Raw genomic sequence first — 21,218 nt, 5'->3', positions numbered from 1 at the left:
GGGAATACAATTAAAGTTTCGGCAAACAGGCACCCACCTGGAGAGTAAGGGAATATAATTAAAGTTCTAGCAATCAGGCGCCCACCTGTAGAGCAAGGGAATACGATTCAAGTTTTGGCAGTCAGGCACCTACCTGGAGAGCAAGGGAATACAGTTAAAGTTTTGGCAATCTAGCGCCCACCTGGAGAGCAAGGGAATAGAATTAAAGTTTCGACAATCAGGACCCCACCTGGAGAGAAAGGGAATACAGTTGAAGTTCTGGCAATCAGGCGCCCACATGGAGAGCAAGGGAATATCGTTTAACTTTTGGTAATCAGGCGCCCACCTGGAGAGCAAGGGAATACAGTTCAAGTTCAACAATCAGGCGCCCACCTGGAGAGCACGAGAATACAATTCAAGTTTTGGCAATCAGGTGCCGAACTGGAGAGCAAGGGAATACAATTAAAGTTTCGGCAATCAGGCGCCCACCTGGAGAGTAATGGAATACAGTTAAGGTTCTAGCAATCAGGCGCCCACCTGGAGAGTAAGGGAATACGGTTCAAGTTTTGGTAGTCAAGCGCCTACCTGGAGAGCAAAAGAATACAGTTAAAGTTTTGGCAATCAAGCGCCTACCTGGAGAGTAAGGGAATACAATTAAAGCTTCGGCAATCAGGCGCCCACCTGGAAAGAAAGGGAATACAATTGAAATTTTGGCAATCAGGCGCCCACCTAGAGAGCAAGGTAATACGGTTCAAGTTTCGGCAATCAGGCGTCCACCTGGAGAGTAAGGGAATACAGTTGAAGTTCTAGCAATCAGGCACCCACCTGGAGAGCAAGGGAATTGAGTTAAAGCTTTTGCAATCAGGCACCCACCTGGAGAGCAAGGGAACACAATTAAAGTTTCGGCAATCAGGCGCCCACCTGGAGAGTAAGGGAATACAGTTGAAGTTCTAGCAATCAGGCGCCCACCTGGAGAGCAAGGGAATACGATTCAAGTTTTGGCAGTCAGGCGCCCACCTGGAGAGCAAGGGAATATAGTTAAAGTTTTGGCAATCAGGCTCCCACCTGGAGAGGAAGGGGATACAATTAAAGTTTCGGCAATCAGGCGCCCACCTGGAGAGCAAGGGAATACAGTTGAAGTTTTGGCAATCAGGCGCCCACCTGGAGAGCAAGGGAATACCGTTCAAGTTTTGGCAATTAGGTGCCCACCTGGAGAGCATGGGAATACAGTTCAAGTTTTGGCAATCAGGCGCCCACCTAGAGAGCAAGGGAATACAGTTAAAGTTTTGGCAATCAGGCGCACACCTGGAGAGCAAGGGAATACAACTAAGGTTTTGGTAATCAGGCGCCCACCTGGAGAGCAAGGGAATACAGTTCAAGTTTTGGCAATCAGGTGCCCACCTGGAGAGCAAGGGAATACAACTAAGGTTTTGGTAATCAGGTGCTGACCTAGAAAGAAAGGGAATACAGTTAAAGCTTTGGCAATCAGGCACCCACCTGAAAAGCAAGGGAGAAAAACACCAGTTTTAAGGAAGGGAAACAATTTAAGTGTCGGTAATCAGGAGCCCACCTGGAGAACAAAGCAAACCAAGCATCGGTAATCAGAAGCCCACTTGGAGAACAAAGCAATTCAAGTGTCGGTAATCAGGAGCCCACCTAGAGAACAAAGCAAATCAAGCATCGGTAATCAGGATCCCATCTGGAGAACAAAGCAAATCAAGCGTCGGTAATCAGGAGCCCACATGGAGAACAAAGCAAATCAGGCGTAGGTAATCAGGAGCCCACCTGGAGAACAAAGCAATTCAAGCGTCGGTAATCAGGAGCCCACCTGGAGAACAAAGCAACTCAAGTGTCGGTAATCAAGAGCCCACCTGGAGAACAAAGAAGCTCGCGGCAAGAATGCGAGTCAACAGTCCGAGATGATCAACAGAAGTTAGTCACAATTTAGAATAAATAAAAAGAAAAAAAGAAAAAAGAAGAAAGGCAAGAAGTAAATCCAAATGCAGAAGTTGATGAAAGATGTGAGCTGCTCAAGACATGACTGAAGTCACAAGCATGGTGTGGTGTCCAGGTTTGATCCGAAAAGTTGAAGAAGAATGAACTAGCACCTATAGCTAACAAGCGCCAAAGTTCAAATCTAAAGTCTGCATGAAGAACCATTCAAGACTCAAGATCAAGCTTCAGAAGACTTATAGATAGAAATCTTGTAACTCGTAGTTGAAAGGCTTAGCTAATCTTTTTCATTTTTTGATTTTTGATGTAATAACAGGACCGCAGACCGGAACCTCGGCGGAATGGCACATCGACCGGCTCTCCACCTAGGCATACTCCGTCATCTCACTCACTTCTGAACTACACATGGCCTGATTCCTTTATAGCCAAGGATATGTAGGCAGGTCAGATACCAGGGCTCGGTCACATTCCCCTCTCTCTTAGTTTTAGTTTCTCCAAATAAGGGTCGGGTCAAAAAACCTGTCTAGTCTTTCTTTGTCTGAAAATACTTCGTCTTTCCAGTCAAAGAGGGGCAGCTGTAAACATGTGATTTTTGACCCTCCCCAAGATTTTTCATATTTTAGCACGTAAATATTTAATTTAGGCCTAATATACTCATTTTTACTCTTTTACTTTATTTTATTACAAGAAAACAAAAATTACAAAAAAATAGTTTCATTAATATTTTGTAGTCATTTTTAATCTTGAAAAATACCAAAAATAGTTTTATTTAACGGTCAGTCTTATTTTAATAGTTATTTTACTTAAATAGGATTAATTAGTAAATGAGGTCGTATTTTAATGTTGTTTACGGAGAGAATAAAATTGGGCTCAAGTGACCCATTTTTAGGCCTAATTTTTGGATCTAGCCCATAATTCCTAGGCCCATATCCCTTAACCTAAAAAACCCTAAAAACCTAGTCTTTAAAAAGGGGATTCACCGTTTTCTATAGAAGACTATCAGTGAAAATACAAAATAAGGACTAGACCTAGAGGACCTAAGGAAATCTGAAAAGCAAACATAGACCTAAGGAAAAATCTGAAGACCAGCCGCAAGAAAAGAGAACGCCCCTCCCCTCCAATAGTCTGCTATATGAGCTTCTATATTCCAACTCTAGATATTACAATTACATTATGACTAAGTATTTGGGATGATTATTAGAGATAATATTTTCAAATTACACCACCACATGTCATCTTCTTCTTCGGTTTTTGAGAAATCAGGCCAAAGACTCGATTTTTCCTTCTCCAATCTTTACGCTCGTCAGTTCTACTAGCAACGATCATTGCTGCTGTACAAATCTTGGCTTGGTGGTTCTATATAATATACTGAAAAAGGTGATTTGGAGTGAGTGTGCCGTTCGAGTCGTCAAGTTCGAGGTTCCGACGTGGTCTTGGTTCTAGATTTTGTTCGAATTTCTTGGAATATTAGCTTGGAGCTTTTGTCTGGTGTTTGTCTATATTGTAAAGCTTTGTTAGAGAAGCTTTTCTCTATTCAATCAAGAAATACAGTTTTAGCTTCATCAAAGGATGTTGTATCTATGGTTGGCTATCCATTTGGAGGAGATACAATATATGTGACTAAGGGAGTGTTTTTCAAGAATTGAGGTTTTGTTTTCTGTTGTTCATATTTCAATTAAGGTAGTATTAGTTTATTCCTTGGATGATGGTGACTATCTCTAGATGCTTTTACTTAAAAATTTTGATCGTTACTTTTGCTTGGACCAATGTAGGTTTTGAACTATTCAATCTTAAAGGGTAATATTTTCTAGAATTTAGATTAATAAGTGGATAAGGTTAGGAAAAGATACTTGTATAGGTAATGCACGATGGCCACAACTGTTGCCAATTCACTGTGTACAACTATAACGGATTTAATTGCTGAAAGTGAGTGCACTGTAGAAAAAATGATTTGTTTTCCCACGTTAGTTTGTAGTTCATGTTGGTTTACTTTTCCATTTGTTTAGTCATAGAAGTCATCGCGATTACGGGTACGATTCCCGTGGCATAGTTATGATACCCATTTTCCAAATTCGGGTGTGCATTTCATGTGACCCGATTCTAATTCCCAACAAAGTTAAATAGAGCGTATCGTGAACTGCGGGTGCATTTCATGTAGAGTGGCTTGCGAGGTGTTTTAAATAACCTTGAATTTTCCAAAAAATATTAAAAGCAGCTAAAAAGAATAAAATGCACATAGGTTTCAAAGATGTTTTAAAATCAAAATAAATAGGCCAATAATAACAGTTGAGTGACCTGCTAAAACCACGGAACTCGGGAATGCCTAACACCTTCTCTCGGGTTAACAGAATTCCTTACCCGGATTTCTATGTTCGCGGACTGAAAACAAAGTCAATCTTTTCTCGATTCGGGATTTGAACCGGTGACTTGGGACACCATAAATTATCCCAAGTGGCGACTCTGAACAATAAATAAATAATCTCGTTCCGATTATCACTTTAATTGGAAAAAATTCCCTTATACCCTTCTCGGGGGTATTAAAAAGGAGGTGTGACAGCCGCAGATAGGAGGAATGCCCCGAGACACAACCTACCTCGTTACGATCGGAGAATGGATCGAGGACAATATCCTTGAGGAATCATTAACTGAGCTAGATTCGATGGGGACACAAGGCCAGTGAGGGCGCCTCGCCCATCAGGATACAATTTTAACATCGTTGTATCAGATATTGTGTTCACTGTTAGCAAAACTAGGGACGCCAAATGGTCTAGGCCTATTCAGTCGAATCCCTCTCAGAGGAATTGCAACTTGGTGTGTGAACTATATAATACACATGGCCACGGGGCCGAAGATGGCCACCAGCTCCGAAGGAAAAAAGCCAAGCCTCTCAACAAAAAATCACCGCCGAGAACTTTCGAGCAATCGGATTTAGGTTCAATTCCGAGTAAGGAAGGCGACTAAGAAGCACGAAGCAAATGGGCCGCGATGTATTACCATGATAGTGGAGGAACGACGACACTCTCCAAGAACTTATAAAGAAGAGGGTAAAAATGCCCGTCATAAGAGAAAAACGAATCCGGGGATGTATTCCCAAGGACACCCTCACATTTAGCGAAGAGGACACCGAGATTGTGTCTCAGCCTCACACCAATGCACTGGTAACCTTCTTCCTCATTCGATCCATTTCAAATAAAACATGTGCTCATGAATTCAGATGGCTCGATCAACATTCTTGGGCCGAGGATGATAGGGTGGCTCGGACCGCCGGACCAAATCATGCCCGCCTCTCGAATATTTGGCGGGTTCCACACGGTGATCGAGACGACATGAAGAGAGACCATTCTTTCAGTTAGCACAGCTGGCACAGACCAGAGTGCCAAGTTTCGTATCATCAAAGGAGGCGCAAGGAATAAACGCCATATTCAGATGACCGCGGATGCACTGTGTGAAGGCAGTGCCATTCCCCCTTCGCCAAAGGATGAAATCCCCCGCAAGGGACGGAATTAAAACCATCGGTAGAGAGCAACATACGGCAAGGGGAATATTCATGTCACATAACGTATCGCCGACATCAATATCTCCACTCTCAAAAGAGTCAAAGGGTAATCAAACCATGTCTTCGTCCAAGCCCGATTAAACACAGCGGAGGGATGTACTAGAGTCCTCGCTCCAAAACAGCAGGGACATATTGGACCTCGGAACATCGCCTGTGCATCCCGCGGTAAGGTAAACTACCTCCCTCCTTCGTTATTTTACACTAACCTGTATGCAGACACCCGACCAGGGCGTTCGGAAGTGTTAACCCTATCCGAAGATCCCAAGTCCTTAACGGCATCCGTCACACTCCTTCCCCTTGGCCGAATTTTCACCCCAAAGGGGGTCTCACCAGCAAGGTTCTTAGCGGAGCGACGTGCCTCCTAAGGAGGATCCGACAAGCTCGCAGGGCTTCTTTTGCAATTAACCCAGAATGCTGGAAGGAACCCCCCTTAAAGATGCCGTCCGCTCGGTAGCGCCGGGGAACAACAGACCAAGTTCAAATAGGAAATCATGTACCAGGCCAAACAGTCAAAAGAGCCGTGCCCGCATAGGCCGAGCTCACGGCAACGAAACAACATGTATTTACGACAAGCAATCAAAGAATACCTTTTGCCAAAAACATCTCGTACTCCAAAAGAAAATTCAGCATGCTCACGGAAAGGATCCCTCCACCAAGTACGTCCCAAAATACTCGGAGACTTAGCATAAAAAATTTGGCACCCGCACGACCTCAGGGTCGGAACTCCGTGCTCATAATGCCCCAACGAGGCAATTCCGAGCTCATGAGTAATGACCTTCGAGCTTAAGAAAACTCAATAACTCGGAGACTGTCGTCAATCTCCATTTACTGAAAAACCGAGGCCGTAAGACCCCGAGCGGGTAGACTCGGTCTAGCCAAATCTATTTTACATAGCAACAGAAACTGTAAGACCTCAACATCATGACAAAACTGTAATACCTCAACAGGCATGAAAAACTGTAAAACCTCAACAGGCATGAAAAAACTGTAAGACCTCAATAGACATGAAAAAACTGTAAGACTCAATAGGCATGAAAATTTTGTAAGACCTTACTACAGGCATAAAACTCAATCCCGAAGTTTAGGCTATATGTCGCATTTGTAAGAATCCCGAAAGGGCATACCCTCGATGTAGACGCCTAAACTATCAATCGGGATCAAAAATGGCTCCGGCCGAACATATATGACTACGGTTAAAACGGCTACACCAGCCAAATAAATGAGACTCGAGATGCCCGATCGTCGCTAACAAAATCACATTCGATTACTTCGAATCTACTTCGAAAAGAACCAGTTAAAACATGTACCCTCAATAGGCAAACGAGCTTCGACCATGTCAGAACCAAATAACAAGCCTTTGAGCTACTCAGCCTACAAGCTAAACCTTTCGAGGTGCTCGAACATCGCCGCTAACGACTTGAAATAGAGGTTCTTCCCGAACTGATGACGTGTCAGGCAAAATTATTTCAAAAAAGACCTTAATGAGGGAAAAACAAAGCCTACATATGCCTAAGTACAAAAGCGTAAGAGCCATAGTCGCCAGCCAAATGAGCGTCTGGTCCATACACAAAAAGGTCGCAATGACTAAAAGCGTAAGAGCCACTATCGCCAGTTCAAAATTTGAAAACTTGAGGATTAAAATGAGCTCGAGTCGTAACCCGATTCGGAGACCGGATTCAAAATAGTTAACTATATGTGCCTAATGGCACAATGTAAGAGCCATAGTCTCCAGCTCCACATAGCCTCAGGGCCACATACATAAAAGGTCACTTCTACCCAAGGTGTAAGAGCCATTATCGCCAGCCCAGGCAGATGTTAAACTTGAGGGTCGATTGAGCCCAAGTCGGAGCCGACTCGGAGACTGAACCCAAAATAGTTAAAATACAAATGCCCAAGGGCAAGGCATAAGAGCCATTGTCATCTGCCCATGCAGACACAAAAGATTGAAGGTCAAGTAGGCTCGAGTCAAAACCTGACTCGGAGACTCAATCCAAAATAGCTGAGCAAAGCATAAGAGCTTTAATGCCAGCTTGCACTAAAGGCTACATCAACTAAGCGTATAAGAGCCTCCGGGCCTACCTGACGAGCTCCGGAACCGTGTTACGAATCTAAGGATTCTCGCCAACTTCGAAACCAGTCCGCCTGGTCAAAAGCAAAGTAGAAAGGGATACATAAGAGATAAAAGCTTCAGGTTTTCTTTTATTTATATATGCAAAAGGTGCATTCTCCATCTACAAACATGCTCTACGAATATCAAATATAAAATGGCAAAATCTACGCTCCGCTCCAGAAGGCTATGGCCTACCAGCCCCATTTTCACTCTTCGCGGCGTCGGCAAGAAGTGACCGAGCATCACGCTCATCCACCCTCACTCGAGCCAGCTCTTCCGAGAGGATAAAACCCCTGGCACCAATCTCTTCAAGTACTCCCCTTCGGGATCTGCAACGAACATATTTCTCAATCTTCTCTTCACGATCGAGGGCCCTCTTCAACTCGATATGGGCATTAGTAGCATCCTTCAAATGAATCGCCATCTGCTGATCTGCCTTATTCCGGCTCAATGCTGCTTCAGCCCGAGCATCAACGATCTCAGCCCTGACCTTCAAAACTTCATACTCGAGCTTCGTGATCATATCTTCCTGAACTGTAGCGTTGTCACGAGTCAAGAGAAGTTGGGCTTCGAAGGCAGGAACTTTAGCCAAGGCACCCTTCTCCTCTGAAGCTCAAGCCTGAACCTGAGCTCTTAGTTCGCCACAATCGTTCCTAACTCGGTCGACTTCACCCCTGAGGTGCTCTAAAGCCCCCATCTTTTTCTACAACTGAGATAGGAAAAGCGATAGAGAGGGCACTCAGTCATCAGTCTAGCGACTCTACCGCCCAGCAAGCAACTGAACTCGCTAATCAGAGACTGAGACGGACATGATTTGATTCATCCCATTTCATTTATTTGGGCGAGAGGGAGGTTGTGAGTCACCTAGGCTACGAATTTTTCTGTTAGTTGATTCTCGAAATCACCTCTTGAAAAAAAAGGCCCTCGGGTCCAGACCCATAAATGAATAGGAAGCGAGGCAAGGGTCCTTCATTAAAGGGGGGAACATGTTCCAGATACGAGAATAAGAAGAACAGAAGTACAAGAGGACAAGAAGGAGAAGAGGCGAGTACAGTTTCACTTCAGTTTCACTTGCTTGCTAACCTCCGATTAACCCTAGGGGTTAAAAAGGCAAAATGCATACTTTGAGAGGGTACCTACTCCATCAAATAACTCTCGTAATTCGAGATCCGGTACGTCTCATACCACCAGTGCATCAACTCAACCTCCTTCTCCTTACAGAGTAGCCGGAGGGACCTACCCTCATCTAGGGCTTTCCGAAGCCTAGCCCCATGACGGATCAACTCAGACATAAGCCAATCAAAGTCCTATAGAAGAAAAAGCCGCTAAAGAAGGGAAGACGCAAGATGCGGAAAGACTATGCCGAAATTCACCGTAAAGTGAAGCCGGCGGACTTCCTCGAAGGTCGAGCACACTCCTATTGGTCCAGCCCCTCGGACCTGGAAGAACCAACCTCGATCGAAGCATGATCACTCGGAGGAACCACTGCTTCGGAACCAGAGACTTCAGGAACAGTAGGCTCGGGGGATATTTTCTCCTCGGAGACACAGACCCGTTTAACCCCGCTAAAAGCTCCATCACACTACGAGTGCATATCCCGTTTATCGCCATCGTCCCTTGGCTCGGAAGCCGGCAACTCCTCCCCCTCTTCGAAGGAGCACAACCTCAGCACTAGGGACCTTCCGATACCTACTACGGCAAGGTCAGTACATAGAAAGAGAAAAATATCATCTCAAATATACGAAGGCCAAGGTAAAAGTAGCTTACGCACATACCTTGGTATTTCCCCTCCCATCTACCCTGAGACACAGCTCGTCACCTACGCTCGTCGCAAGTCAAATGGGTCACCAACCTCTGGACCCAGCCGGGCAAATCAGGAACTTCGCCTGGCGCCCACGAAGTAGCTGCAGGAAAGGAGGAAACACAATTACCAAACTAGTTTTCGCTATAAGTGAATCTAAGAAAGCACGAGACATTCCACTCACGTGCATATTTCCATCCCCTCGGGAAATGAAATGAACTCCACCGGGATAATGTTAGTCGTCCGGACCCGGACGAATCGACTGACCCATTCTCGATCCCCATCTTCCTCATCATTGACAACAAAGGGCGTGGATGAACGGCACCGCAAGGTTAGCAGGCCTCAATGATGAAAGGGCCGATACAGCCTGACGAGGTGACTAAGCGTGAATTCAAGCCCAGCCTTCTCCGTAAAGAATCTTATCTTTAGCATTACTCACCAAAACGACGGATGTATCTGCGCCAAAATAACCCTATACTTCAGGCAGAAATCAAGCACGACCCTATCAAGATGGCCTAGTGTGAAAGGGTACAAGTATACGTTCAGGAATCCATCAGCGAGGTCCGTAATACCTTCATCCGGGGAAAGCACCTACAACGCTACCCCTTCGCCCCATCCGCAGTCTCTCCTCACCTTCTCCAAATGTTCCTATCTTATCGAAGACATAGTCTTCAGAGTAAACTCCCATGGATCCTGAGCACTGGAATAGAACTCTCACCTCCCTGCCAGGCAGGCCTAGAAGTAGCAGTCATAGCTATGGTAGAATTGGCAAAACTTGCGGGGATTTACACCAACACTTTCGCGCTTAAGGTAACGAAGGGCTCGATGCCAAGGCGGAAGGATAGCTATCTAAAATGATGGGATCTTCCAAAGAAGCAAGAGCCGCCCCATGTATATGTGGGAAACAACAATGATTCGCCTACCTAGGATAAGCCCCGGGAGGCCAACGGCCTCGGTACGGATCCCAAGGTGGTACCCGACCCCAGAGATCTCCGTCGAGAAGAAGTTAGGCCCCAGAAGGTCAGTGACATCGTCTCCATTTCCGAGATAGCACCTGACCTCGAAGTTTTCCCTCGAGAAGAAAAATAAGCGCTTCGAGCATAGTCCACGAGGGCTCGACCTTAGGAAGTCAGCTAAATACGAATGGCCTCTTCTTCAGAATCTTGCCTATAAACACCTTAAAAGGTTATCTACGTAAAAGCTCAAAGCAAAAGCTCCAAGCGCCCGAAGTTAACTTTCACTTCGGTGCTCTATCTCCACGAGGCTCGAGGGCCCCGATGATCCAAGTTTGCCGAACCGCTTTAGGCTTGATCCCAGGAACGTTGATGAGCTCGGAAATGAACCATTTCTATAGACCAAAGGTCTGAAAGAATATTGACGATTATCAGCAGAGGCATACATTCAAAATCTCTGCAAACACACAAGAATATACAAGAACATGGCAAAAATCAAAAGGAGAAGTAAAGAAAATGTCTTCAGATTTCATAAATATTGGCTTACAACGGCCTTCGGGGGGTCCTTACATACAATTACAAAAGCCCACAAGTGGTCCTTACGCAGAAACAATAAAACAAAGGGGTATACACCCATAGTGAAAACCTCAGAGCCTAGTCCATCCTCGAGGGTCCATCTCCGGTATCAGCATCCTCGAGCGCTGCCCCCTCGAGCTCGCATCCTCGAAGGCAACTCCTTCGACCGCCATCTCCTCTAGGTTCCCAGCTCAATCCCGCGGGAAGTTTTCACCAAGGGAAAAGATGAAAAAGGGGAAAAGGAGGGGATGCAGAGGAGGTAGAGAAAAGAGACATAGCTCGCCGAAGCCAAAGGTTGAAGATTCGGCGGGTCCTAGCCTCAACGACCAGTTGTGACATTTTATCCCTCGAGAAAGAAAAACCCAAGGGATGAAGTGCCACACCAGGCCAGGGTAGGAGAGTGAGCAGCGGTGCATAGTCCGAATGACTTTCTAAAAATGGGAGCTTAGGTAAGAGGCCACAACACAGCCTATATGTCGTCATCTCAAGCCAATAGGGATAGCGGTAACACTAAGACATAGTCGTGCTCAGCAAAGAGGAGCTCAGGCAAAGGGCCACGACACAGCCTATCGGAATGAAGCCAAATGACCTTGAGGTCGTAGAATCCAAACATGGTGATCAACAACATAGGAAGATGATAAGGAGAGAAGGGTGAATGCGAAGATGAAGGCCCTTGGATAGAAAAACCACGCTAGAACGCCCCCATTTATAGGAGATAACAACGCGGTCATCGAGGCCTTTGGAAGACTGATCGGCAGAAGCAATTACTGCATTCCTGAAGAACCGAATTGATGGTGGTACTTTCACTTTGGAGAATAGGAATAGATAATGCATTGAATGATGTCGAAAAAACAAGTCCATGGGATGTCCCAGTTAGCGTAAAGACTTGCGCCATAGAATTGCGTCGTCAGTGTGACTTCGTCATAGGAAGCTCAAGGAGTTGGGTATCAGAATCGTTTCCCATCGCTTCGTTCTGAGAAACGCGAAGACTATCTGTATGCGTCAAAATTATAGGGCCTAATTTCTTGCTATCAAGTCACTTCAGAAGAATGTCTCGAGGCCCCGAGGACGTGGATTCACGGTCGAGTTCCCTCCCTTGAGGCTCGTTGAGGTCCGACTCAAGGAAGACAAAGATCGAGGCTGGATCAAAACGGGGAATTCCCAAGGCACACGGCTAAGTTTGATATAGCCGACTTGCCAAGAGCCTGTATCGAGACATCGTGTCTAGCCGTCCCATCTCCATGCTTTTACAATTAATATACTTTGTACTATCACAGGATTCCTCTCCTATATAAAGGGGATCCCCATCACTTTATAACTCTCGGCTGCTGTTGCTCCAACCATTCTACACAAGATCAATAATATCTCTCTCTCTCTTTCTCTTTTCTCTAACTTACTCGTTCGAGGCCACTCTTTCCATTTATTGCTTTCATACTTGTTCGTCATATATTGCTTGATATTGGCCATAAAGATCCTTCTTTAATTATATCCTAATTGTTATCCCCTTCTTGGTTACCCCCGATAGCTCAAACTCGAGCCCAGGCATCAACTTCGAAGCCTCCCATCGATCAGCCTGAGGCCCGGGCAGCAAGCCCCTCGGTTTGATTATTGCCCCGTTTTAGCTTGTATTTCATCATTAAACTTCATACGCCTAGTATCAACTACTCTAACAACTAGCATAAAAATAGATCACGTATTTTTAGAGTCCCATTTACAAATTTAATTTTTGTTACCATTTTCACGGTAAACACTTAGGTTCCTGGCTTCGCGGGGTCATAGCCAAATCTTGCATGTCTAGCCACCTTTGGCCATATCGATCATTTTGCAAAATAGGGATATTTTTGCAAAGTGGTTTGTTTAATTGTGTCTGGAAAGCCTTCAATCCATAAGTAGGTGTCTCTTTACTTTAAAGGTCTATCATTGTCGAATTTGCATATCTAGCCGCTTTTGGCCACATCGATCGTTCTTGTAAAATGGGGCCATTTTCGCAAAAGTGGTTCAGTGACCCATGTGTTAGAGTTCTAAGTCCACGACAAGATGTTCTCTTAGAGGTCACTTTTGTCGAGTTTACACTTCTAGACACCTTTTGGCTACATAAGCCGTTTTACAAAAATAACCTCAATCATATCTTGCATTTGTCCAGTAGGGAGTGTTACTGTCTCACATAGTGTTGGTTTCAGTTTTCTCATACAGGTGTGGGTCTACTTACCGGAGTTTGAGCATGACAAACACCCCGGGACCATCCAGTTAGGATCGCTTATTCAGGAGTTGCTTAAGAAGATTTTTTTTATTTTTTATGTTTTGAGCATGTTTTTCTTTTTATGTTGTCTTTTACCTTCTAGTTTTGTACAGTAATGTCGAGTCTTTTGTTATTGTAATTCCTATTTTGTATTTGAAAAAATGTGTTATAACTCAAAAATCCAAAAAAAAGAAGAAAATATTAAGGCTAAAAATTCAAAATAATAGAAAAAAATAATAGTTAGAACTCAAAATAAAAAAAATCACTTTTATATTTCCTTTAGTATATTAAGGCTAAAAATTCAAAAAAAAAAAAAAAAAAAGAATTTTCTTTTGATACCTCTTTAGAAGTTTTCTTTAAGATATTAATTCCAAAAAAAAAAATTCAAAAAAAAGATTTTCTTTTTGAGGTTCTTCTTTGGGAATTATATATATATAAAAAAAATTCTTTCTATTTTTACTAGAACTTTAGGACGTTGTACATAGAAGAAAAAAAAATACTTTATCTTTTGTTTATCTTTAGAGTTTCTCCTTTAGGTAATCAAAAAACTGAAATCCAAAAATATTTTTTTATCTTTTTCATTCCTTGTTTCGAAATCTTTCTTGAGGATATTAAGTGAAAATTCAAAATATTTTTCTTTGGTTCACTATTTAGATTTCCTTCCTAAAAATAAGAATCAAAAAATATTTTTCTCTTCTAGGTTTTTTTCCTCTTAATAATTTCTCATAGAGTATCTGTTTCAAAAAAAGAGAAAAAGAAAAATATATGTTCGTTCAAGATTGAGTTTAGAATAGATCATAGAATATTAAGTCTAAAAAAAGAGAGATTTTTTTTCTTTTTTTGTCATCATAACAGTCATTACGGTAAAAATAATAAAAATAATAATAATAAAAAAGAAAAAAAATGAGAACTTTAGTTTGTTTACTTCATTCACGATCTTCCAGAACTATGCTTGGTCTGATTCATGCAGCGTCATGATACGTAGGCAACCTACATAGAGTTCGACCGAATCATTTTTAAAATTAAAAGAAAAAAAGAAAAAAAAGAGAGGTGAAATTTTGGGATGTGAGAAATGAGAGGAAAGTAAAGAGTTATAATTAGAAGAAAAAAAGAAGAAGGAAAATGAGTAAGCCAAGAAGTGCTAGAAAAAAAAAGAAAAGAGAAGATTGAAATGAACGAATTGGGATGATGCCAAGTGACCTTGTAACCCTCAAAGTCATTCTTGAACCGTTAATTGGTGCTAGGTGCATTGCACGCAATGTGATATTTTTAGCTGTTAAATGCCCTAACCCTAACATGATGACTTCATTTTGTTCCTCTTTGTTATCCTCATTATAGTAGAAGGGTGGTTGGTTTGTGGTTCTTAAACTGGTAACTCTTCCATACGACACAAGGTCAAAGAGCAAGGTAGCCATGGCTAGCAGAGACTTGGACACAAGAGTTGTTGACCCATCGAGGGAGTTTGTGGAGTCGGAATCTGAATTGAAAGAGGAGGTCCAAAGGTTGATGGCAAAAATGTATCAGTCTTGGACCAGGGGGCATCCTCCACTTTCATTCCCCACTAACTACACTGAAAATCCTGCAACTATCCCATAACTATCACAAGCCCAGGTTCCCACTGCTGTTGATATCTCCCCATAACCTTTTCATACTCCACCCCTCAAAATCACCTCATATCCCGCTCCTTTGGCCACTCATGCTTTTGTAGCTCCTCTACTAGCTGCTTTTCCTCAATCCTCTAACGAGACTGTGTTCAAAGTCCCCGATGCCCAACACTATACTCCAGAACCAACTTTCAAGGTCTCGGATCCATACTCTCATGCTCCTCATTTTGAGCCTCCCGGTGAAACTGAAAAGCCTGCTAAGACAGTGGAGTAAGATGAGATATCCAGGAAGGTGAAAATCTTAAAGCAGTCTTTAAGAAAATGCAATGGATAGGGAGCCAAATGAGCGTGTCTTACAAAGACTTATGCTTGTTTCCTGACATCCAACTGCCTGCTGGGTTTAAGATGCTAAAGTTTGACTTGTATAACAGAATGGAGATCCCGAATCCCATTTGTGAGGCTACTGCAGTAAGATGAGAGGCACCGGTGGGAAGGACAAATTATTGATGGCATATTTAAGTCAGAGTCTGAATGGGGCAGCTCTGGAGTGGTACGCCCGTCAAGACGCTAGCAGGTGGTACACATGGGACGATATGGCTCAGGCCTGTGCCCGACACTTTCAGTACAACATATAAATTGTCCCGGATCGCATGTCCCTCACCAAGATGGAAAAGAAACCTAATGAAAGCTTTAGGGAATACAGGCTCAGATGAAGAAAGCAAGCTGCCAGAGTCAATCCCCCGATGGAAGAAAACGAGATGGTCGAGTACTTTCTTCAAGCTCAAGAGCCAACTTACTTTGGGTATTTGATTTCGGCTGTGGGTAAGACTTTTAATAATATGGTAAAAATGGGAGAAATGGTAGAAGAGGGGCTGAAGTCGAGCAATATCACGAGCTATTCTACTTTAAAGGCCACAACACAAGCAATTCAGAACGACACAGGAAGCTTGCTAGGTCAGAAGGAACATGATGATGTTGCCATGGTTGTCTTAGGATCCCGACATGATCCAACGGGTCCGCCTCACCAATATACCCAGCTTCAACCCCAACCCCAAACCTATCACCAAGCTCCACAAAATCCACCTTAGTATTATCCTCCAAACAATGTCCGGTAGTCTGTCCAACCATCAGGTCACTCCCTATGGCGAGCGCCAACACCGCATAATGCATTCTTTCCTTCTCAACATTTTCGAGCACCCAACAACCCTAGAAAACAGGGGAAAGGAGGGGAATAAAGGCAAAGAAATAGTTTCACGCCAATCGGGGAGTCCTACACAAGCTTGTTTGAAAAGTTAAAGCATTCTGGCATGATTGAGCCGCTCCTCGGCTATACTCCAGACCCATATACAAAAGGTTTTGATCCTACTATATGATGCATGTACCACTCTAACGTCCAAGGGCATAACATTGAAGATTGTCGTGCTTTGAAAAGGGAAATAGAAAGAATGATTCAAGAAGGGATAATTGTGATCAAGGACAGTGACATGGAGTATGCGAATCCTCTTGGGAAATTGCTGACTGAAGTTAATGATATTGAAGTTGGTAATGGTCTTGATAATATTAATGTGGAACTCAGTGGCTAAGATGCCGTGCTTGGTAATTGGAAAGACGCTCCATTCTCTTGGCTAGCCTGGGAGGAGTCTTGGTGGATTATTTTATTGTCATTTTTGTTGTCCAGATTATTTTCAGGGTTGTAATCCGGATATTGTCTTGTGACTCAAACCCTTCTATCCTTTTATTTTGCCTAGTTTGTTTAGTCGTAGTAGCTCGTTTAGTGTTGTCTGGTTTTGTTCCAGGGTTGTAACCCCAGCTTCTTTTACTTGTTTTATTGTTCAAACCCTTTCACCATCTGTCTAATACAATTTCCTATTTTCTGTTATTTCTAGTCAGTGTTTGTTTAGTTCTCTTTTCCCTTTATAGTTCTTTTCCTGCTGACTCTAGTGACATGACATGCACGCGTAATTTTCAGTCTGGTCTTACAAGCTAGTTTAATCATGAAACAATAAAACAATTTTGAAGATGATAGGGAAATTTGAGGGAAATAAGTAAAGGCATTTTGAGATCATTTGATGCCCGAACTGTGTGAAACTAGGGCAAATAATTTGGGAAGTTAATAGGATGACAAGAATTCGTTAAAGGAGGGTGCATCCCAGACAATTTGAAGCGAGCAGTTTTGAGTTCAAGTGCACCTCAATTTACAAGATAAAGTCAAGAGGGTTCTGTACTTGGCAAGGCACTAAACAAGTGGAAGGCATATCAGTGATATCCGTGCCGAAGCTGCAAAAACAAAAAGAAAAAAAGAAAAAGAAAAAATGTTGTGCATGATCTTCAACTTTCATCCTTTAGAGATTGGGAGGCCCTCTTTCAGCTATCCAAACACTTTATACCATTTTAAAAAAAAGTTTATGTCCCTATAGGTTTGTTTTAGAAAGTTCATTCTAAACGTAAAGTCAAAAAGAAAAAACAAGAGATAAAAGAGAAAAAGAAAAAAAAAGAAGGAAAAAGAAAAAAAAAGTAAGAAAGAAGGAAAAAGAAAGGAAAATAGCAACAAAAAGTATCTTTTTGAACTACGTTCGACTTGATTCTTGTCACCACAAGATACGTAGGTAGCCTTAAGTTTCGGTCGCACCAAATAAAATATTTCATAATCCCACGAAGTCGAAAGTGGGGTAATCTTGTATGTGGCGAAAATCAGAAGACTTATTTTCTTGCTATCAAGTCATTTCGAAGGGATGACTCGAGACCCCGAGGACATGGAGCCACGACTGAGTCCCCTCCCTCGGGGCTCATCGAGGCCCGACTCAGAGAAGACAGAGATCGAAGCCAGGACAGAAGGGGAAACTCCCAAGGCACACGACTAAGTCTGACAGGGCCGGCCTATCCAGAGCCTATGCCGAGGCGTCGTGTCAAGCCGTCCCATCTCCATACTTTATAATTAATGCCCATGTACTAGTAGCCGAGTTCCCCTCCTATATAAGGGGAACTCGCACTACCTTATACGAGGCTGATGTTGCTCCATTTCTCCACAAGTGCAATAATCTCTCTCTCTCTCTCTCTCTCTTCTTTCTAAACTCGCCCGTTCTCATTGGCCCGAGGCCACCTTAATATTTATCGCTTTCTTACTTGTTCTTCATTTCATTGCTTGGTATTGGCCATAAAGAGCCTCGTTTAATCATATCCTTAACTGTTATCCCATTCCGGACCATCCCCGATACCTCAAGCTCGATCCGGACTTCAGCCCCGAGGCCCCATCGACCGATCCTACGCCCGGGCAGTACGTTCCTCGGCTCGTTCAACTCCTCGTTTTAGCCTGTATCCTTTTGGTAAAACAAACCCGGGCAGTAAGCCTTTAGGTTTGGTTATCGCCCCGTTTTTAACTTGCATTTCATCATTAAACTCCACATTCTTAACACCATATGCTATAACAACTAGCTCAAGAATAGATCACGTATTTTTAGAATCCCATTTACAAATTTAATTATTGTTACCATTTTCACGGTAAACAGTTTGGCACCCACCATGGGGCTAAAAATAATAGTGATTATTTTCTTGCTAGTTTCATTGCACAAATGCACATTATCTTTCACACTTTTTCTTGTCCAAGATCCTTTGATTTCAGGTCAAAATGTCTGGCTCGGTAAATAGAGTCGAGAACGGCTACCTCGAAAATCACGGGGAAAATGGCGTGGCTATCCCGACCACTAGCGCAACACCGTAGAATCCGGATAATGCATCTGGGCCGATTACAGCGGACGCAGGTTCGCGAGGCGCGCAACAGGTCGATGAAGCCTTGCACACCGATGGGAGCATACATCATATCGACCAACATGAACCCAAAAAACCCCGGCTCGAGAAGCACGGGAAGTGAGTCTTCATGATATTTTTAAAATGTTGCAGGCACAGCAGTTGGCTGTCGCTCAGCTGCAGAGCCAGCCGGAGACTCCCAGCACAGTAGCACCGGAAACAACTCCCCACGACGAATGAATAAACAAGAGATCGAGCAATAACGGATCGGTAACCGACCCTGCCATAGGGAAGATGCTTGGGGATCTCTCCAAGAGTATCGAGTCAGGTTCGTGGAAGTTCATACAACAGTTGTCCCCCGAGGAAGCGGTCCCGAGACCCGTTATATGAAAATTCAGAATGTCGGAACTCCCTAAGTACGATAGGACCTCAGATCCTGATGAGCGCACCACCGCTTACACGTGCGCGGGAAAAGGCAGCGACCTTCAAGATGATGAGTTCGAGCCCATCTCATTGAATAAGTTTAGGGAAGCACTCTTAAAAGGAACCATGATGTGGCGCCATAGCCTAGCACCTAACCTCACAAACTCACTTACCGTACCAGTAGATTCCTCTGCAGAGACACACGCTGATGCCATCGAAGCAGCAACGGGAGAGCCTGACACATCTAAGGCCGAAATAAGAGAGAATGAAATGCCACAGGAAGTCGCACCTCGTTACCTAATAAAAGGAATGAGATCGCCCCCAGTTTCAGATGATTGGGCAACACAGGCCTTCGCCCGAAGCCTAAACGAACCATGCTTGATGACTTCAGGGCATTTCAAATAAAGCTTGATCAGTTACCTAATCGAGATCTAGTCGGGTACCTGTACCTGGCACCAGCCACGAATCAGGGCCGTGGACGACCATCCAGAAGCCTCCTCGGGCTCAGTGTACCCAATCAGGCTCCCGACAAAGAGATTAATGCCAAACGGGTAGAGGTACCACCCATGCGCCGCGGATAAGAGGAATGCCACAAGATGCAACCTACCTTGCAACGATCGGGAAATAGCTCGAGGGCAACATCCTCGAGGAATCTTCAGTAGAACCAGATCCGACGAGGCACGACCGGCAGGGGGATCCCGACCGACAGAGTACGATTTCAGCATTGCTATACCAAACATCGTGATCACCATAAGCGAAACCAGGGATGCTGAATGACTCAGGCCTATTCGACCAAGACCCCTTCAAAGGAACCGCAACCCGGTAGGGGAATCGGAGAGCGCGCGCGGCCACGGGGTCGAAAATGGTCACCAGATCATTAGGAGAACAGCTGTGTTACTTAATAAAAATCGCCGCCGAGCGCTGTCAGGCGATCAGGTTCGAATTCAACCCCAAGGGAGGAAGGCAACCAGGCAGAACGAAGCAAATGAGACACAATGTGTTGCCACGACAGCGGAGAAGCGACAACACCCTCCAAGGACTCATAAAAATGGAAAGTAAAAATGCTCATTACTAGGAAAAGACGGCTCCGGGATACGTCCTAGAGGACGCTCTTACATCCAGCAAAAAAGGAACTGAGACTTCGCCTTGGCCTCACACTGACGCATTGGTAATCCTCTCCCTCATTTGATCTACTTCAAATAAAACATGTGTTTATGAATTCAGCTGGTTCAATCAAGCATACCAACGATGTCGAACCAAAGTCAATGGGGCGGTTCAGACTGACGAACCAAATTGCACCGGCTTCTTGATCCTTGACGGGTTCCAAATGACGATCACCACAAAGAGCATTCTATTGATACAGCCCGTCTAAGCTCTGGCTGGGACGCCGAGCTCTGTACCATCAAAGAAGGCACAAGGCATATACGTCTTATTCAGACGGCTACCGACACACTGCCTAGAGACAACGATGACCCCACTTCACCAAAAGGATGAAATTCCACACAAGGAGCGAGATTAAAATAGTTGACAGGGAGCAATACGCGATGAGGGGAGATTCCTCTCCATATGAAGCATCGCCGACGTCAATACCTCCACCCTCGAAAGGGTCAAAGGGAACATACCAAATCTCGAAACGTCGCCTACACATCCCACGGTAAGGAAGAGCTGCTTCACTCTTTTGATTATTTTTTCACTAACCTGTATGCAGACAATCGACCAGGACATTCAGAAGTTCTAACTCCACCCGGGGATCCCAAGGCCTAAACAGAGCCCGCCGCGCTCTTTCCCCTCAATCGGACTTCCGCCCCAAAGAGGGTCTTGCCAGCAAAATTATTAGCGGAGCAATGTTCCCCCAGATGAGGATCTGATAAGGTCACAGGCCTTCTTCTATAGTCAAATGAAGAGCGATGATCTTCTTTCATGGGCGCCATCCCCTCAAAAAGATCGGGGAAAGACAGACTGAGTTTTAATAGGGAACTATGTACCGGACTAAATGGTCTAAGGAGCCGCGCCCATGCAGATCGAGCTCACAACAATGAAATGATATGTGTTTACACCAAGCAATAAAAGAATATCTTTCAGCATCTCGTTCTCCAAACAAGGAAATCGTAGTATACTCCCGGCAGGGACCCCTCCACCTAATGCTTCCCGAAATATTTGGAGACTTAACGTCAATAATTTGGCAGCCGCACGACCCCAGGATCAGAACTCTAGGCTCATAAAGCCCCTGCAAGGCAACTCCGAGCTCACGAAAAGCGGCCTTCGAGCTTAAACAAACTC

This window comes from Nicotiana tabacum, chromosome 8 (genome assembly GCF_000715075.1).
Source record: "Nicotiana tabacum cultivar K326 chromosome 8, ASM71507v2, whole genome shotgun sequence".
Classification (NCBI taxonomy): domain Eukaryota; kingdom Viridiplantae; phylum Streptophyta; class Magnoliopsida; order Solanales; family Solanaceae; genus Nicotiana; species Nicotiana tabacum.
Note: the sequence above shows the minus strand (reverse complement) of the source record.